Source organism: Toxorhynchites rutilus, chromosome 3, assembly GCF_029784135.1.
Source record: "Toxorhynchites rutilus septentrionalis strain SRP chromosome 3, ASM2978413v1, whole genome shotgun sequence".
NCBI classification, from domain to species: Eukaryota; Metazoa; Arthropoda; class Insecta; order Diptera; family Culicidae; genus Toxorhynchites; species Toxorhynchites rutilus.
This window is the reverse complement of record NC_073746.1, coordinates 195,739,019-195,756,341: the sequence shown is the minus strand read 5'-3', so window position 1 is coordinate 195,756,341 and position 17,323 is coordinate 195,739,019. Positions and strand designations below refer to the sequence as shown.

Genomic DNA, 17,323 nt, shown 5'->3' with positions numbered 1-17,323 from the left:
CTGCATTATAAAATTATTTGTGTACGAATGCCGCAATCGATAGTCGACTCTAATTTGCGCTGGGTAATTTCCTCGGAGGACTCGATTCCTCCTTTGAGCATTAATAATCTCTTTCTGGCAAAACGATGTGGTATGAATCACATTATTTGAATGATAGAATGAAGAAGTTTTCTGCCAATTTCCTTCAACCTCCAAACGTATCTTTCTCCCGTTTGTCGTTTTCGCGTTCGCTAATCCTTTCTCACAACACCCATTTCTAGTTTGAGAAATTGTTGAGTAAACATTGTTTGCCAGTGCGCGTAGAGCGGGAATTCCTAAAGATTCATTGCACCTCTAATAAATTGCCGATAGACGTGGTCTTACGTTGATCGCACTTGATTGAAAAAATCCAAAACGAAATGTATTTGGTCGAAGCATTATATGAGTAGAAAGCAAATAATCGCTCGAAAATGACTTGATTTTCGCGATGTGAAACATTTTCCGTTTTTCATGTTATGCATCCAATATTGGATACGAAAATTTCCACTGATGGGGAAAAAAAATATTCAGAAGCTTTCCTGTTAATTGCGATTGATTGAAAAATAACAAAACCAAATGTATTTGGTTGCAGTGTTATATGGATAGAAAACATTAAAATAAACTATTTCGCATGAATGTATTTTTCAATTCCCAGGGGAACTGGCAGATTATTTTTCAGCAACGATGATAGCAACGAGAATTCCGCGCGTGTATGTGTGTGTGTGTGCGTGTGGCGGCTGCTTCGAGATCTTCCCGGGGAACCGTTTGTGGCATCACTCTCCTCCTGATGGATTCCCTTCTGGCCTAATGTGCACAAACAGGTTCTTGGTGACACCGTTTCAAGCGGAACCTTGGCATCACTCTCCTCCTGATGGATTCCCTTTTGGCCTTAGGTGCACAAACAGGCTCTTGGTGACACCGTTCATCAGCGCATTCATGATAAGCGAAATTAGCTTCACAACAACAGCGACAACATGCTCCAATCGCTGTTCAATCATAACTGAGTGGGTTTACGAGCGCCGCTCGCTTATATACCGATTTTTGATTTCAATAGCCTGTTTTGAAAGCAATTTTAAGACTATTGAAACAAGTTTTTGGATGAAAAAGTAACAAGTATATGACGCGTAGACATTTTATCTTTCAAATGAAGTGTTTATCATACCATTTCGTTCAGTTGTTTAAGAGCTATTAACGCTCAAAATCTCGGTCTCCAGCGTAACGCTTTCGTTCTCGAAACTTTGGTTTTACACCCCGGTATAGAAATGAAAGACGTAGTCCTACGTCAAAAAAACAGGAAGTGGGTTATATCTATGGTATAACCGCAAGGGTGACGTAGGACTATCGTTGATTTAGAGATCATTTGTTTGAAGTTGAATCTAAATCCATTTTGAATGAATGAATGAATGAATATTTGGGGGACTTCGAAAACGAGAGCGCTACGTTGGAGGCACAAGGTTTTATGCAATCAATATAGGATACGAAAAACCTTGTTCTGAAGAATAATCTTCAGAAGCTTTCCTGCTAACTGCACTTGATTTACAAATCACAAACCCAAATGTATTATATGGATATTTTATGGATAGAAAACATTAAAATAAACTCTTTCGCTTGAATGTAATTTTCAATTCCAAGGAGAACTGGCAGATTATTTTCCAGCAACGATTAGATATTTCCACATTTTCCTCGATACTGGAAGCCCACCAGTGGTTAATGCTAACTCGATAACCATCTGTTAATAGCACTTGATTGAAACATATTTGGTCACAGTGTTACATGGATAGAAAACATTCAAATAAGCTCTTTCACATGAATGTATTTTTAAATTCCCAGAGGAACTGGCAGATTATTTTCCGAATCTTTCTCGATGCTGAATGGCATCCAAACGGAAAGAATTCCGTGCGTGTATGTGTGTGTGTAGCGGCTGCTTCGATGGTCACCTTCTCTTCTCCTGAAGGATCGGCTTCTCTGTTTGAAACTGTGAGGGAGAGTTTCAAACAAACTGCTTGCGTTTCAGAGCAGATCTCGATCCTTCGCTGTCCAGCTGCCTCAGCAACAATGTTGTCTTATCGATGTCCTCACGAAAAATGAATGCGTCTCACCACCAGAATATCGCTTAAGTATGCTTTTTGTGCGGGATTGAATCGAGAGAAGGCGTGGTTTACGATGGCAATTTGGAAGGCAAACTATAGGGAAATGAACTCTCTGAGCTCGAAACTTTCGGCGACTGAGCAATAATCGATTGCGGGCGCATACAATATTGGATACGGAAATATCCTACTGATGGGGAAGAATAATCTTCTGAAGCTATCCTGTTAATTGCGATTGATTGAAAAATCACAAAACCAAATGTATTTGGTCACAGTGTTACATGGATAGAAAACATCCAAATAAACTCTTTCACATGAATTTATTTATAAATTCCCACAGGAACTGGCAGATAATTTTCCGGATCTTTCTCGATGCTGAATGGCATCCAAACGGAAAGAATTCCGCGCGTGTATGTGTGTGTGTGTAGCGGCTGCTTCGAGATCTTCCCGGGGAACCGTTTGTGGCATCACTCTCCTCCTGATGGATTCCCTTCTGGCCTAATGTGCACAAACAGGCTCTTAGTGACACCGTTCATTCGCGCTTTCATGATAAACGAAGAGCTTCACCACAACAGCGACAACATGCTCCCATCGCTGTTCAATTAGCACTGAGTGGATTTTCGAGCGGCGCTCGCTTATATACCGATTGGTGATTTCAATAACCTGTTTTGAAAGCAATTTTAACACTATTGAAACAAGTTTTTGGATCAAAAAGTAGCAAGTATAGAACGCGTAGACATTTTATCTTTCGAATGAAGTATTTATCATACCATTTCGTTCAGTTGTTTAGGAGCTATTAACGCTCAAAATCTCGGTCTCCGGCGTAACGCTTTCGTTTTCGAAACTTTGATTTTACACCCCGGTATAGAAATGAAAGACGTAGTCCTACGTCAAAAAGCTTAATAGAAATAATTAAGGGAACGTGCTGTTTATTTTTATATCGAAGAGCTGTGCTAGTGCAATTCTAGATATGCAATATATGCAGAAAAGTGCCAAAAGATTGATTTTTGGCTACCAAATAGAACACGTGTTATACCGTGGAGGTGCAGAGATGCCGTTGGAGGCGCCATATTGGGAAGTTTGGTGAAATTTATGGGAGTGTGCCAGAGTTGAAAGAGAACGATTGAGTGTGTGCGCGTGTGTATTTAATCCAAAATATCGAGAGCGGAAATTATAGTGTGTTTGGAAAAAAATAGTGAGAGTGTGTTTGTTGATGTGAGGCATGATGGATTAGCAAGCTGTAAAGTCCAAGTTGGGTTCTATGGATTAAAGGTATGTCATTCTTCTCTCAATATTTTGACAATGTGATATAGGGATGCCGTGCCTGGTAGTGGATCAATTACGGTCTGATGAAGGAAACGCTACGTTATCTACAATTCCAATAATAATCTCGCTCTCGTGTGCGGAGCTGGAGTGTTTATAGTTTGTGCACAAATGTATTTTGCCTTTACATACTAATATTTTCTACACAAATTCTACTCGTGTTGATGTTGTGTGCTCAAACCGATACATATATTCATATCATAATCCATAATTCTTCTATTTATTGAAATGCTGAGGTGGTGAAATTGTATTTGTGGAAGCTCCGACGAGGTAGGCCGAGCATGAATTACAGTACGTGTAAGAGAACATGGGGGGGGGAGAAATAATCTCCTCTCTCTTACTCAACCAGATACATGTGAGAGCAAGAGCATTAACACCCTGCTCAGAACACTGCACGATCGTCGTAAATATTTATAACAAACTGCTTCCCTCACTCATAGTATATAGTAGAGATGGGCAAAACAGTTCACTTTGTTGAACAGTTCACTCACTAACCGTTCATCTAAGTGAATCAGTTCTTTTGAACCGTTCTTTCGCTCTTTCGTTCAGCGATATTAAGAACAACATAGAATGTTGGCTGGAACCCAACATCAATAGACAGCTATTAATTGATATCGTTGGATTGGATAATGTACGTATGGGATTTATATTTTTGAAATTTAGTGGGGAAAGATAAGCTGCTTCATTAAAAGTCGCAAACTGCATGTGAAAATATGTATATCGGTCGACAAAAGTTTATGTAATAATTTGATTTGCCAAAAATATGTGCAATTTTTCATATTCTCTTTTTGGACAACACACAGGTTCCATGTAAGATCATATTTCATAATGTTCATTCAGGGAAAAAAATCAGCAGCAATTTTCACTAACAATCAGTCATACAAATAATCACGATAACACGTACACGCAAGAGGCCAAACAATGAATTGAAAGCAACGAAAAAACTTTTTTCTCAACATGCCCTCACTATAAAATTTTATATTTACCTAATCCATGAATCGCCCCAGCTTCCCCCAGATTTTTTCTGATAATCAGAAAGTATATGATATGTATATGAAGTTTTGCTTTTAAAACTACGAAAATGTAATTTAATTTTTAACCCAAAATTGAGAATACATTAACAAAATAAACCCTGCGTTACATGCATTTTGCTCATTAACACTCCTATACTCGCGCATTGGTCTGTCAGACCGAGAAATCAATAATTCGTTCATTTCTCAGAAAATATCAACACTACGACTTTGCGATTCTCTCTAGCATCGTTATTCGTCGTTCGTCATCGTTTAGCGTATCGCATGTGTTGGTACAAAAGGGACGTGTGCCACTTTTTTAACACTTTCGGTCTGACACACCGACGCGAGTATAGGAGTAACTTTTTTGGACAAGTGCCATTTTTCATATTCTAGAATATTGTTGAATGAAATGTATAAAATTATGTTAGCGGCGTGGAATATTTATTGAATATATTGCATAAGATCATTACCGGACTATTCTATTTGATTTCAGTCCCTTTTGTAATTGGATTGAACGGATCCATATATTAACTATTCGTCGATATATTCGTCGTTAGATTCATACGTTCAAAAGCAAAATATGAATGTTTGACTTTCGTAGAGTTATTCGAAAAATATAATGGTCATAAATATACACACTTGTGAAAGAATTTAACTTGTGGAGGAATTGTAAACAGTACACTATAAACTAATCGGTCTTATTGTAATTTTTATCAGTTACAGTTTCGAGGATATTTTTTTTATAAAGGACATTATCTACAAGAAAACAAGAAAAAGAAAAGGAAGTTCCTAGAAATCCTTCTATATAATCTTTTTATGCCTCATCTAAAAAAGGCATTATATCTTAGTTTACCAAGAATACAGAGACAAAGAATATTATAAATATGCAAATTTTATATTCCAGAACCTTTATCATCTGGTAATTATCTAGAATACGTTATACATTCTTCTCTTTGATAAAAAAAAACCCGAAAAACACGTAACAACTGCATGAAATGTAAAAAATATGTTTGTTGCTACGTTCTGGTTCTTACTCCAATTAAACCACAATCGATTAATACGTTTTTATGTTATTTTATAGCTCTTTATACTTCCATGAATTATATTCAGTTGCTTACTTTTAATTAATAACAGTGAAAAATTCGAATTTAGATATTTGTGTTGGAGTATCAAAAATTACTCTGTTTTGAGGAGGCTGAATTAGATGACTATTAAAACATAATAAAGACGAAGAAAACATAGTTTTTGGAGTTTTTTCATTCAATCATACCCTCTTCTTCAAATAAATGCCAATAAAGCCTGAAAAATACACAATGGCAACATTACAGAGAAGTTTAATTTTCGGTCTGTGACACCGTGTGCGAGTATACGTGTTATGATTTTGCACACGAGTACAGGAGGGGTAATGACAAATCGTTTTATTTTCCTTACAAGCGTTTTCGTTATATTTAACCATTCCGCCCAGCGCAAATCAGTTCAGCTGCACTCGTTCGTTCGCAAACAAATTGCCCGCAAACACTTCTTTCTCAAACAGTTCGTTCCAAAACAGTTCACTCTCAATCAGTTCTTTCCCATACAGTTCACTCGCAAACAGTTCGTTCACAAACAGTTCACTCTTCAACAGTTCACTCTCAAACAGTTCACTCGCAAACCGTTCTTACGGAATCAGTTCGTTCACAAACCGTTCGCTCGCAATCAGTTCGTGGGGAGAACTATCGTTCTTTTTCAAAGAACGATCGCTCTTTTATGCGAACTAGTTCTATCGTACCGTTCGTGAACGGTTTGCCCATCTCTAGTATATAGCGACCTAGCTTAGTATGTAGGCGTGTGATTGCCGAAGAAAATATTGCCAGCGTGGAAGCAGGATCGCTAGACTGCTTTGTGTTTGTGTGAGAAAGATTCATGCGTGAACTTTGGAACCACGGTCATGGTCACGGGTACATGAAAGTGAGTTCAATGGACTGCAACAGTAAATGAAGCACATATGTAGTACAAAAGGTGAAATCAGTTGAGTGGAAAAAAAATCAATTGGAATGAAGATAAAGGGTGTGTCACATCAAATTGCATCACGGAAAAAACGCTGTAGAAATTTAATTTTTAGGAATTATATCTTCAGCTTTCGCTTATAATCAGATAAGAGTGTATAGATCACGTTGGCCATGCTTCACTGTCAATTTTTCGTAAATTTGGAAAAATGCGCACTTATTTCGAGAATCCGGAGTTGTCACATCGGGACATCGGTAAGATGCTGGGAATCGTCCAATCCACGGTCAGCAGAGTACTAAAACGATACTTCGAGAACCTAACCATCGACCGGAAGGTGAAAAACGGCAAAAATGGATGCTCCGTCAGTGAAAAAGATCACAAGCGCGTAGTTAAGCAGTTTAGACGTGATCCGAGAAGTTCGGTCCGGGATGTCGCCAATAAGCTGAATTTGTCAAGTTCATTCGTCCAGCGGACCAAGCAGCAGGAGGGCCTGCGTACATACAAGGTTCAGAAGGCTCCTAACCGCGACGAAAGGCAAAACATGGTGGGGAAGACGTGAGCCCGGAAGCTGTACATCGAAATGCTGACGAAGCCGCATTGCCTGGTAATGGACGACGAAACCTACGTCAAAGCGGACTTTCGTCAGCTGCCGGGCCTGTTGTTCTTCTTCGCAGAGGACAAATTCAGCGTTCCGGAGGAGATTCGCAAGCAGAAACTATCCAAGTTTGCCAAAAAGTACATGGTGTGGCAAGCAATCTGCTCTTGCGGGAAGCGGAGCGCCCCCTTCGTGATGACCGGCGCGGTAAACGGGCAGGTTTACCTTAAGGAGTGCCTACAGAAGCGCTTACTACCACTATTGAAGCAGCACGAGGGCCCAACCATCTTCTGGCCGGATCTCGCTTCGTGCCACTATTCAAAGGACGTGTTGGAGTGGTACGAAGCCAACGGGGTCACCTTCGTGCCAAAGGGAATGAACCCGCCCAACGCGCCGGAGCTTCGCCCAATAGAGGAATATTGGGCGTTTATGAAGCAGGCCCTCCGGAAGAACCCAAAAGTTGTCAAATCGGAGGCGGACTTCAAGAGAAAATGGATTTCTGTTCAAAAAAAAACTACAACCTTACGTTGTACAGAACCTTATGGACGGGGTAAAGAGGAAGGTGCGAGCATACGGGCTTGGGCTCGAAGTATGAATAAACAGAAAATGCCAAAAGTTGTTTAATAGTTTTTATTTTACTGTCTAAAATTTTCAAAAGGATCGGTCTACTGGGCGAATTTCTACAGCGTTTTTTCCGTGATGCAATTTGATGTGACACACCCTTTACCAAATGGTACTCGAATGTGATTGATGGGAAAAAAATATAATTTTTTTTCACACTTATGGATCGATACCGATAGGAATAAGAAATAAGGTTGTTATGTGAATAAATGGTACATACATACACACAAGAGTGTATGTATGGCGCTCTTGGATGTTGTGAAAAAGGGAATTAAAATCAATATGGAGTTATGAATTATGTTGTTGTAAATTTAAAAGATGTATTTGAAATAAATTCAAAGAACAAAGGCACAAATGTGTCGGCCACTGGAATTTTATTTGAATAATCCATAATTGCTCTTGGATGTAGCGAGAATGATGAAATGAATGATTGTTGATCGTTGAAAGGACAAGGTGTATGCTCTTAAATGCTGCAATAAATAACAGGTATGACTGTGTTTATGATTTCTAATGAATTACTAATATTACCTATGGCAAGTTACAGAATAAAAGGGTCTATTGGATTATGCCGAGTAGATTCTGAACCGAAATATATAATAAATGAATAAATAAATAAACTTAAATATGTATCTTTGGATTTCATGTGAGAAAAAGCAAATGCTCTCAATTAAAAATATTTTGTATATATTATTGGCAGATACAGTCAACATGGATGATCCAGAACTGATCGAAGGTGCAACTAACACTTCGATAATCCAACAAAACCTATCGGTCTTCAGTCCCGCCTCATACAACTTACCACATTTTAAATACAAGCATTTGCCATAATCGGAAATTCGAAATGCGTGGGGATCATGGATTCGAGGGTTCGAAACTAGAGGTGGGCAAAACGGTTCACTTCAATGAACCGTTCACTGACCAACCGTTCACTTAAAAGAATTAGTTCTTTTGAGCAGTTCACTCACTCTTTCGCACAGTAGAGGGATATGTCAAAGCAAGTATAAAAAAGTGTGGGATGTTATGTAGGACTGTTCTGTTCATTCATAAAATTATATTTATTAGCGAATAATTATTCGTCCGAATTTTGTGAAAAATATCTCAAATCAAACTTTGATTTTGAAATTTTGATTTAGTTTGAACCTTGATTTACTTTTTTCAGCACAAACTAGCTTTGCGTGCTCTTCTTACGATGTTTGACAATAACTGCTATAGTAAAACTATACCAAAACGCGAACGCCTATCTCAAAATTATGGAGCACAATATTATATGATAGAAAAAATGTTTCATATCAGCGACCCGATATTCAATTACTGTTTAACAAGACTGTTTGGAACATTTCGTTTTCGACTGTATTTTCTTGGTGAGGTCGATTTACATATCATCTTACTGAAATATTTACTCTCAACTTAAAAATATGAAATTATAATTTTGTTTGATCAATAATCAAACAATTGAATTTAAAAACCATCGTATCCTGAAATGCTGCGTTTTATTATGAAAACGACAATACCGACATCTTATTTTTATTGCTTCATGGGGCTATCGTTTGTTTCCCTTCGTTAATTTGAGGACTATTTACCTTGCAGCACCATTCATCTATCACTCGTTCTATCGAACAAAATTGTTTGTTTCTATTCGTACAATCAAATTTTCGTGCGTACTCCTATCCAAAGTAACCTTAGCCTTATACACCGATCACCCCACACAGTTCGTTCTGAACTGTATGCATAGATCAGCCAGTGGTTAGTTCGTTCTGAACTGTATATACAGTTCCGCCAGCGGTCATCGTACACAGTTCGTTCTGAACTGGTTCTGAACTGCATACACAGTTCATCGTTCACCGTACACGGTTCGTTCTGAACTGAACTGTATACACAGTTCAGTCAGCCGTCAGTTCGTTCTGAACTGGGTATACAGTTCATATGAACTGTTGTTGATTTGCGGCAAAGTTGAATTGTTGATTTTTCAACAACTTTGCCGCATTTTATATTTCAATTAGACTTCTACATTTAGAGCTACGATTCTTCGATAAAAGTTAGGGTTAGTCGAAATTAAAATTGTTCATATGATAATGAAAACCATAAATCTGAGTAGAACCATCATAGAGGATCCCAGCAGCGACCGGCTGAAATCGGCGTGGAATTGCTATATATATATATATATATATATATATATATATATATATATATATATATATATATATATATATATATATATATATATATATATATATATATATATATATATATATATATATATATATATATATATATATATATATATATATATATATATATATATATATATATATATATATATATATATATATATCACTTATATATATATATAATCTGTGATATCGGGCCTGATTCTCGAATACACTTCACGGTGGAAACGAAATGAACGGTACGCCATTGAACTACGTTTTACGAGTTAGTGAACCACTGTTTATTATTACTTCGGAGAGGAGGTTGGGTTTATGCACTCCTTACTCAATGTGTCTTATGTTTTCTCTTTGATTTACTTTCCACCTTCGTTGGAGTTCCGTCATTATTTCGATTATATCTCTATTCACTGCATTTCAACAGTTCTCGCCCATTTTCTCTACAATGTCTCCGCACCCCGTAGGTTCATTTCTCTTTTCTGCCGAGCAAATCGAGGATAGTCGAAGACCACATGGTCTGCTGTTTCTTCTGTTTGATTGCACTCGGAGGCTCGGATACAACTTTTCCGAAGTGAATTGATTTCTTCGTTCCACCAAAAGACTGGGCTCCGTTCGTTCTTCGTTGTTACTTTTCGTGATATGCTGATGTCACATGCTCTGACAATAATATCTGTCAATGAGCTTGCAATAAAGTTATTGGTCGTTCCATTTGGAGTGCTTCCACGAGAAGATTTTTATCAAACAACTTTGTCTTCCACTTCCGGTCGTCTACCCTCGTCCCTCGCCTTATTGGTGGGATCCGAATTTAAATGGTGTAGTGAATCGCTTGGTGGTCACTGTATGTATAACTATCGCAGACTCCCTAATTCATGGTGATACTGCTGGAACTCAACTTTGCCAAAGCTTCAAGTGAACTGAACCTGAACGTTGGTTAGTCTACTCCCCCACTCCAGTGTACAGGCGTTGAAGTCCCCACCGATGACAACAGGCTTCCGTCCGATTAGCTGTTCTGTTAAAATGTTTAGCATTCGGTCGAATTGCTCTCGGGGATGCATACCAACTGAACACGAAGATTCCGTTGATTTTGGCAACCACGAACCCTTCGTATGCATTGGACATCATTCCTTGTATGGGATACCATTGCCACCAATGCGGCTATCCTGGCTTTATCGACCAGCCAATCTCCATCGTTCAACGGGACTTGGTACGGCTCTGCTATGATCGCGTTGTTTCTGTTGTAGCCGGCCCTAGAAATTGTTGTGCTGCAACTACGACACGAGTGGTTAAGGTTTATCTGCGTTACCTCCATTTAGTCATTGCAGCTAGCGCCCTTCTAAAGACCGGGCATCTCGGGCATCTCGGGCATCCTGAAGTTTGATCACTTTCTGACTCTGTTAGGCAGAGCATGCATCTCGGTAGCTTGATGCAATCTTTTGCCATATATCCCTTATTACCACATCTTATACAGCGGCCTGATATATCCAATCTCATGCAAACCTTAGCTCGGTGGCCAAAATCCATATACTTAAAGCACCTTACTAATTGTCGGGTAACTCTCAGGGGGCACACCGCCCATCCTATTTTTATATTCCCTGTCTCGAGCAGCTATATTTTCTACAGTCTTATTAATGCAGTTTGCGTGTCTCCGAACGCTTTCTCTAGTTGAATGTTCGACGCGACATCTCTCTGCTGAAACTATTCGTTTAAGGCTTTTCTCAATTCCTCCTCTATCGTGATCATCCATATTCCTGCATTCGATCACTGTCTCTTGGGACATAGTTTTGCGTTGGTTCCCCAAACAATATCTCGTTAAACTCTTTATCGTCGGTTTTTTTAGTTCAAACAACACTTCGCCGTTCTGAGTGCGCCTTATTTTCACTACATTCTCTCCGAGATGTTCCAGGGACGAATGATTTTTAATCCTTAAAATATCGGTATAGGTCGTAATGCCCGGATGTGGACATGATCAGAGCATCTGATTTCAGCCACTTCTTCAGGAATTTTGGCCTGTCTTTCGCTTCCTCACCTTAATTCTTGCGACCTTTTGCCACTCATCGGTTCATCATGGTGTTGCTTATTTTCATCTCTAATACTTTTTACAGCCCTCTTTCTGTTTCTCTGTAGTTTGTTTTCTCCTCTTTACTGTTAACGGAGTTGAGCCTCCTGTTGGTGTTGAAATCACTTCTTTTGGCTTACTGCGTACAGCCTCTTACAATGCAGTCTCCACCTTTTCTGCTCTGGCTTTCCAAGACTGCTGTTCAAAGTTCCAATTTGCTACAAAACTGCTGTTCCCGTACAGCTGCTGCAAGCTGCTTGGGGGAGGTATTACTACATGTTTTGACGTAGGACTATGTCTTTCATTTCTATACCGGGGTGTAAAATCAAAGTTTCGAAAACGAAAGCGTTACGCCGGAGACCGAGATTTTGAGCGTTAATAGCTCCTAAACAACTGAACGAAATGGTATGATAAACACTTCATTCGAAAGATAAAATGTCTACGCGTTATATACTTGTTACTTTTTGATCCAAAAACTTGTTTCAATAGTCTTAAAATTGCTTTGAAACAGGCTATTGAAATCACCAATCGGTATATAAGCGAGCGGCGCTCGGAAATCCACTCAGTTCTAAATGAACAGCGATTGGAGCATGTTGTCGCTGTTGCGGTGAAGCTCTTTATTTATCATGAAAGCGCGGATGAACAGAGCCTGTTTGTGCACCCTAGGCCAGAAGGGAATCTATCAGGAGGAGAGTGATGCCACAAACGGTTCCCTGGGAAGACATCGCTACACACACATACACGCGCGGCTATTAACAGGTGGTTATCGAGTTGGCATTAACCACTGGTGGGCTTCCAGTATCGAGGAAAATGTGGAAATATCTAATCGTTACTGAAAATAATCTGCCAGTTCCTCTGGGAATTTTCAAAATATATTCATGTGAAAGAGTTTAATTGAATGTTTTCTATCCATGTTACACTGTGACCAAATGTTTCAATCAAGTGCTATTAACAGGTGGTTATCGAGTTGGCATTAACCACTGGTGGGCTTCCAGTATCGAGGAAAATGTGGAAATATCTAATCGTTACTGAAAATAATCTGCCAGTTCCTTTGGGAATTTTCAAAATATATTCATGTGAAAGAGTTTAATTGAATGTTTTCTATCCATGTAACACTGTGACCAAATATGTTTCAATCAAGTGCTATTAACAGGTGGTTATCGAGTTGGCATTAACCACTGGTGGGCTTCCAGTATCGAGGAAAATGTGGAAATATCTAATCGTTACTGAAAATAATCTGCCAGTTCCTTTGGGAATTTTCAAAATATATTCATGTGAAAGAGTTTAATTGAATGTTTTCTATCCATGTAACACTGTGACCAAATACATTTGGTTTTGTGGTTTTTCAATCAATCGCAATTAACAGGATAGCTTCAGAAGATTATTCTTCCCCATCAGTAGGATATTTCCGTATCCAATATTGTATGCGCCCGCAATCGATTATTGCTCAGTCGCCGAAAGTTCCGAGCTCAGAGAGTTCATTCCCCTCTAGTTTGCCTTCCAAATTGCCATCGTAAACCACACCTTCTCTCGATTCAATCACACACAAAAAGCATACTTAAGCGATATTCTGGTGGTGAGACACATTCATTTTTCGTGAGGACATCGACAAGACAACATCGTTGCCTAACGTGCTGGAGGAGGTGGACGGCGAAGGATCGACACATACACGCGCAGAACTCTTTCCGTTAGGATGCCATTCAGCATCGAGAAAGTTCCGGAAAGATCTAATCATTGCTGGAAAATAATCTGCCAGTTCCTTTGGGAATTTTCAAAATATATTCATGTGAAAGAGTTTAATTGAATGTTTTCTATCCATGTAACACTGTGATCAAATACATTTGGTTTTGTGGTTTTTCAATCAATCGCAATTAACAGGATAGCTTCAGAAGATTATTCTTCCCCATCAGTAGGATATTTCCGTATCCAATAATGTATGCGCCCGCAATCGATTATTGCTCAGTCGCCGAAAGTTCCGAGCTTAGAGAGTTCATTCCCCTCTAGTTTGCCTTCCAAATTGCCATTGCAAACCACACCTTCTCTCGATTCAATCACACACAAAAAGCATACTTAAGCGATATTCTGGTGGTGAGACACATTCATTTTTCGTGAGGACATCGACAAGACAACATCGTTGCCTAACGTGCTGGAGGAGGTGGACGGCGAAGGATCGACACATACACGCGCAGAACTCTTTCCGTTAGGATGCCATTCAGCATCGAGAAAGTTCCGGAAAGATCTAATCATTGCTGGAAAATAATCTGCCAGTTCCTTTGGGAATTTTCAAAATATATTCTTGTGAAAGAGTTTAATTGAATGTTTTCTATCCATGTAACACTGTGACCAAATATGTTTCAATCAAGTGCTATTAACAGGTGGTTATCGAGTTGGTATTAACCACTGGTGGGTTTCCAGTATCGAGGAAAATGTGGAAATAACTAATCGTTACTGAAAATGATCAGCCAGTTCCTCTGGGAATTTTCAAAATATATTCATGTGAAAGAGTTTAATTGAATGTTTTCTATCCATGTAACACTGTGACCAAATATGTTTCAATCAAGTGCTATTAACAGGTGGTTATCGAGTTGGCATTAACCACTGGTGGGCTTCCAGTATCGAGGAAAATGTGGAAATAACTAATCGTTACTGAAAATAATCTGCCAGTTCCTCTGGGAATTTTCAAAATATATTCATGTGAAAGAGTTTAATTGAATGTTTTCTATCCATGTAACACTGTGACCAAATACATTTGGTTTTGTGGTTTTTCAATCAATCGCAATTAACAGGATAGCTTCAGAAGATTATTCTTCCCCATCAGTAGGATATTTCCGTATCCAATATTGTATGCGCCCGCAATCGATTATTGCTCAGTCGCCGAAAGTTCCGAGCTCAGAGAGTTCATTCCCCTCTAGTTTGCCTTCCAAATTGCCATCGTAAACCACACCTTCTCTCGATTCAATCACACACAAAAAGCATACTTAAGCGATATTCTGGTGGTGAGACACATTCATTTTTCGTGAGGACATCGACAAGACAACATCGTTGCCTAACGTGCTGGAGGAGGTGGACGGCGAAGGATCGACACATACACGCGCAGAACTCTTTCCGTTAGGATGCCATTCAGCATCGAGAAAGTTCCGGAAAGATCTAATCTTTGCTGGAAAATAATCTGCCAGCTCCTTTGGGAATTTTCAAAATATATTCATGTGAAAGAGTTTAATTGAATGTTTTCTATCCATGTAACACTGTGACCAAATACATTTGGTTTTGGGGTTTTTCAATCAATCGCAATCAACAGGATAGCTTCTGAAGATTATTCTTCCCCATCAGTAGGATATTTCCGTATCCAATATTGGATGCATAAAACCTTGTGCCTCCAACGTAACGCTCTCGTTTTCGAAGTTCTCCAAATATTCATTCATTCAGAATGAATTCAGATTCAACTTCATACAAATGATCTCTAAATCAACGATAGTCCTACGTCACCCTTGCGGTTATACCATAGATATAACCCACTTCCTGTTTTTATTGCTGACGATTGTTTCAGCAGATCAACCTGATCAACGCTAGTTGGGAATGCTACATCAGAGCCTTCATGATTAACGAGTTTTGAACGTACCTGGAAGCCTGCCAAAGTTTTACCGGGACGGGGGCAGTCGCATCATTAACCCGCTAGCCGTTTCAAGCAGGAGTCACACTGCTCTACTGGCATAACGGAATAATACGGCTCACATCCCTGTAGTGTCTTTTCCAAATCATTCCAAATCGTATGGCCTTGTTAGGCGTCGTGCACAAATTACGTAACATGAGGGGGGAGGGGGGTCGAGGTTGCGTTACTTTCTGTGTATTAGAGATAGGAAATTGCGTTACGTAGGGGGGGGGGGGAGTGTGTCCAAAATCCGGATTTTTAGCGTTACGTATTTTGTGCACGACGCCTTAGTATGTCGTAATTAGAATCTCACTAGTCTCGATCCTAATATGTCCGTTGGCATTCCGTTTCAAGCTGTGTTGATCTCCCAGACTCGTAGATGGTTCTTCTTCATCTTAAATAGCACCAACGTACCTAGGAGAACTTCGCCGTCTCAACGTAGTAAATGACTTGCGTCATTTTTTATTAGTACTTTGTAGAGATTTTTATGCCAAATAGCACGCCTTGAATGCTTTCTGAGGGCAAGCTCTAGAATACGCGGGACCACAGTGCAATGAGAGGAAATTCCATTGACGAAAAATTCCCCCGACCAGAACGGGAATCGAACCCGAACCCCCGGCATGTCAGGTGTGACTCTAATCACTAGGCCACGGGTGCACCGTAGAAGGTTACCGTTGTAATTGTAATTGAAGTAATGATATGTGTGCCGCTAACTACTCGGCCAAAAGAGAAAAGCAGAGGTCAAACTATAAGCATCTTTTTGATAATATAATCGAAAATGTCTTCTCTGAGTCCAACCGACCAAATTGTTAGCATGGTCACATCTCTCTTTCGACTCTACAAGATAATTCCTTCTATTCTACGTGGCGAATGACGTGAGATGTCTCAAGTCACGGTGTTCCCGAAAGCGAATGGGGTGACTATAGTTTATGAGAGGCTAGATTCGAATTGTTCATATTTTATCAAGTCTGGTATCAAATTAGAGCTAGGAGTAAGGTGACTTACAGAATAAACCGAGAAACTTTGTCATCTCACCTCATTAGCCGCGCGGAATAAGGGGAATATAAACCGAATTTATTTTTGAGCGGATCTCCTAAAATTTGGTTTCAAAATATATACGCTTTGTTGACTAATATCAAAATTTCTCAGTCTTATATTCCAGGATTAACTAAATCACGCAAGGTAAATGTGAACAAACATCAACCATCAACGCCAACTATTTTAACGCCGGAGATTGCGGCTCCAACGTCCTATTCGAAATATGTGCCTACAGGTCCTTCAACAATTGTTTCATCTTCTTTGCCTGGATTAACAATTACACCTGTTAACGTATTAAATGTGATTCAAGCGGAAATATCTGCATCGAGTAGTACATGCCATGGATTAACCTCAGCATTTTCACCAAGTAAATCAAATTTATCAGGTGGTTTCGGGAGCTCGATATCAGTGTCTGAGATTCCAAAAATGTACTTGAATGCATTTTCAACTATTAGCCCGAATAATGTATCCATAGATAGTAAAAAAAAGTCATCACAATAAACGAGTCAGAATTAAATGAAAAATGGAATGAATGAATGTTTAATGGTACAACGTACGGAGATTATAATTTTAGAGAAATTGTTTGAACGTAGAATAAGAAATTGACCTTCCGCTTGGGTAGATCGTACATTTCCTTGCGATTGCAGAGAGGAAAAGCCAGAGAGGCTGGAAGAAAAGGTTTGACAGAAAAAAAGAGCGCTTACGGAGTCACTCATAGAGCATCACGCATCGGATTCAAAGGTGAGTGAGCATGTAAATGTATGTGTGTCGT

At 39.2% G+C, this 17,323-nt stretch overlaps 1 long non-coding RNA gene across 1 annotated transcript in view; it reads left to right on the top strand.

Moving 5' to 3' along the window:
- The window catches only part of LOC129779548 (uncharacterized), a 28,166-nt gene extending 11,143 nt beyond the window's left edge, over positions 1–17,023 (top strand). Inside the window, exon 3 of the long non-coding RNA XR_008743700.1 lies at positions 16,663–17,023. This is a non-coding gene — a long non-coding RNA (uncharacterized LOC129779548). The remainder of the gene's footprint in view (positions 1–16,662) is intronic.
- Positions 17,024–17,323: the final 300 nt, after the last annotated feature.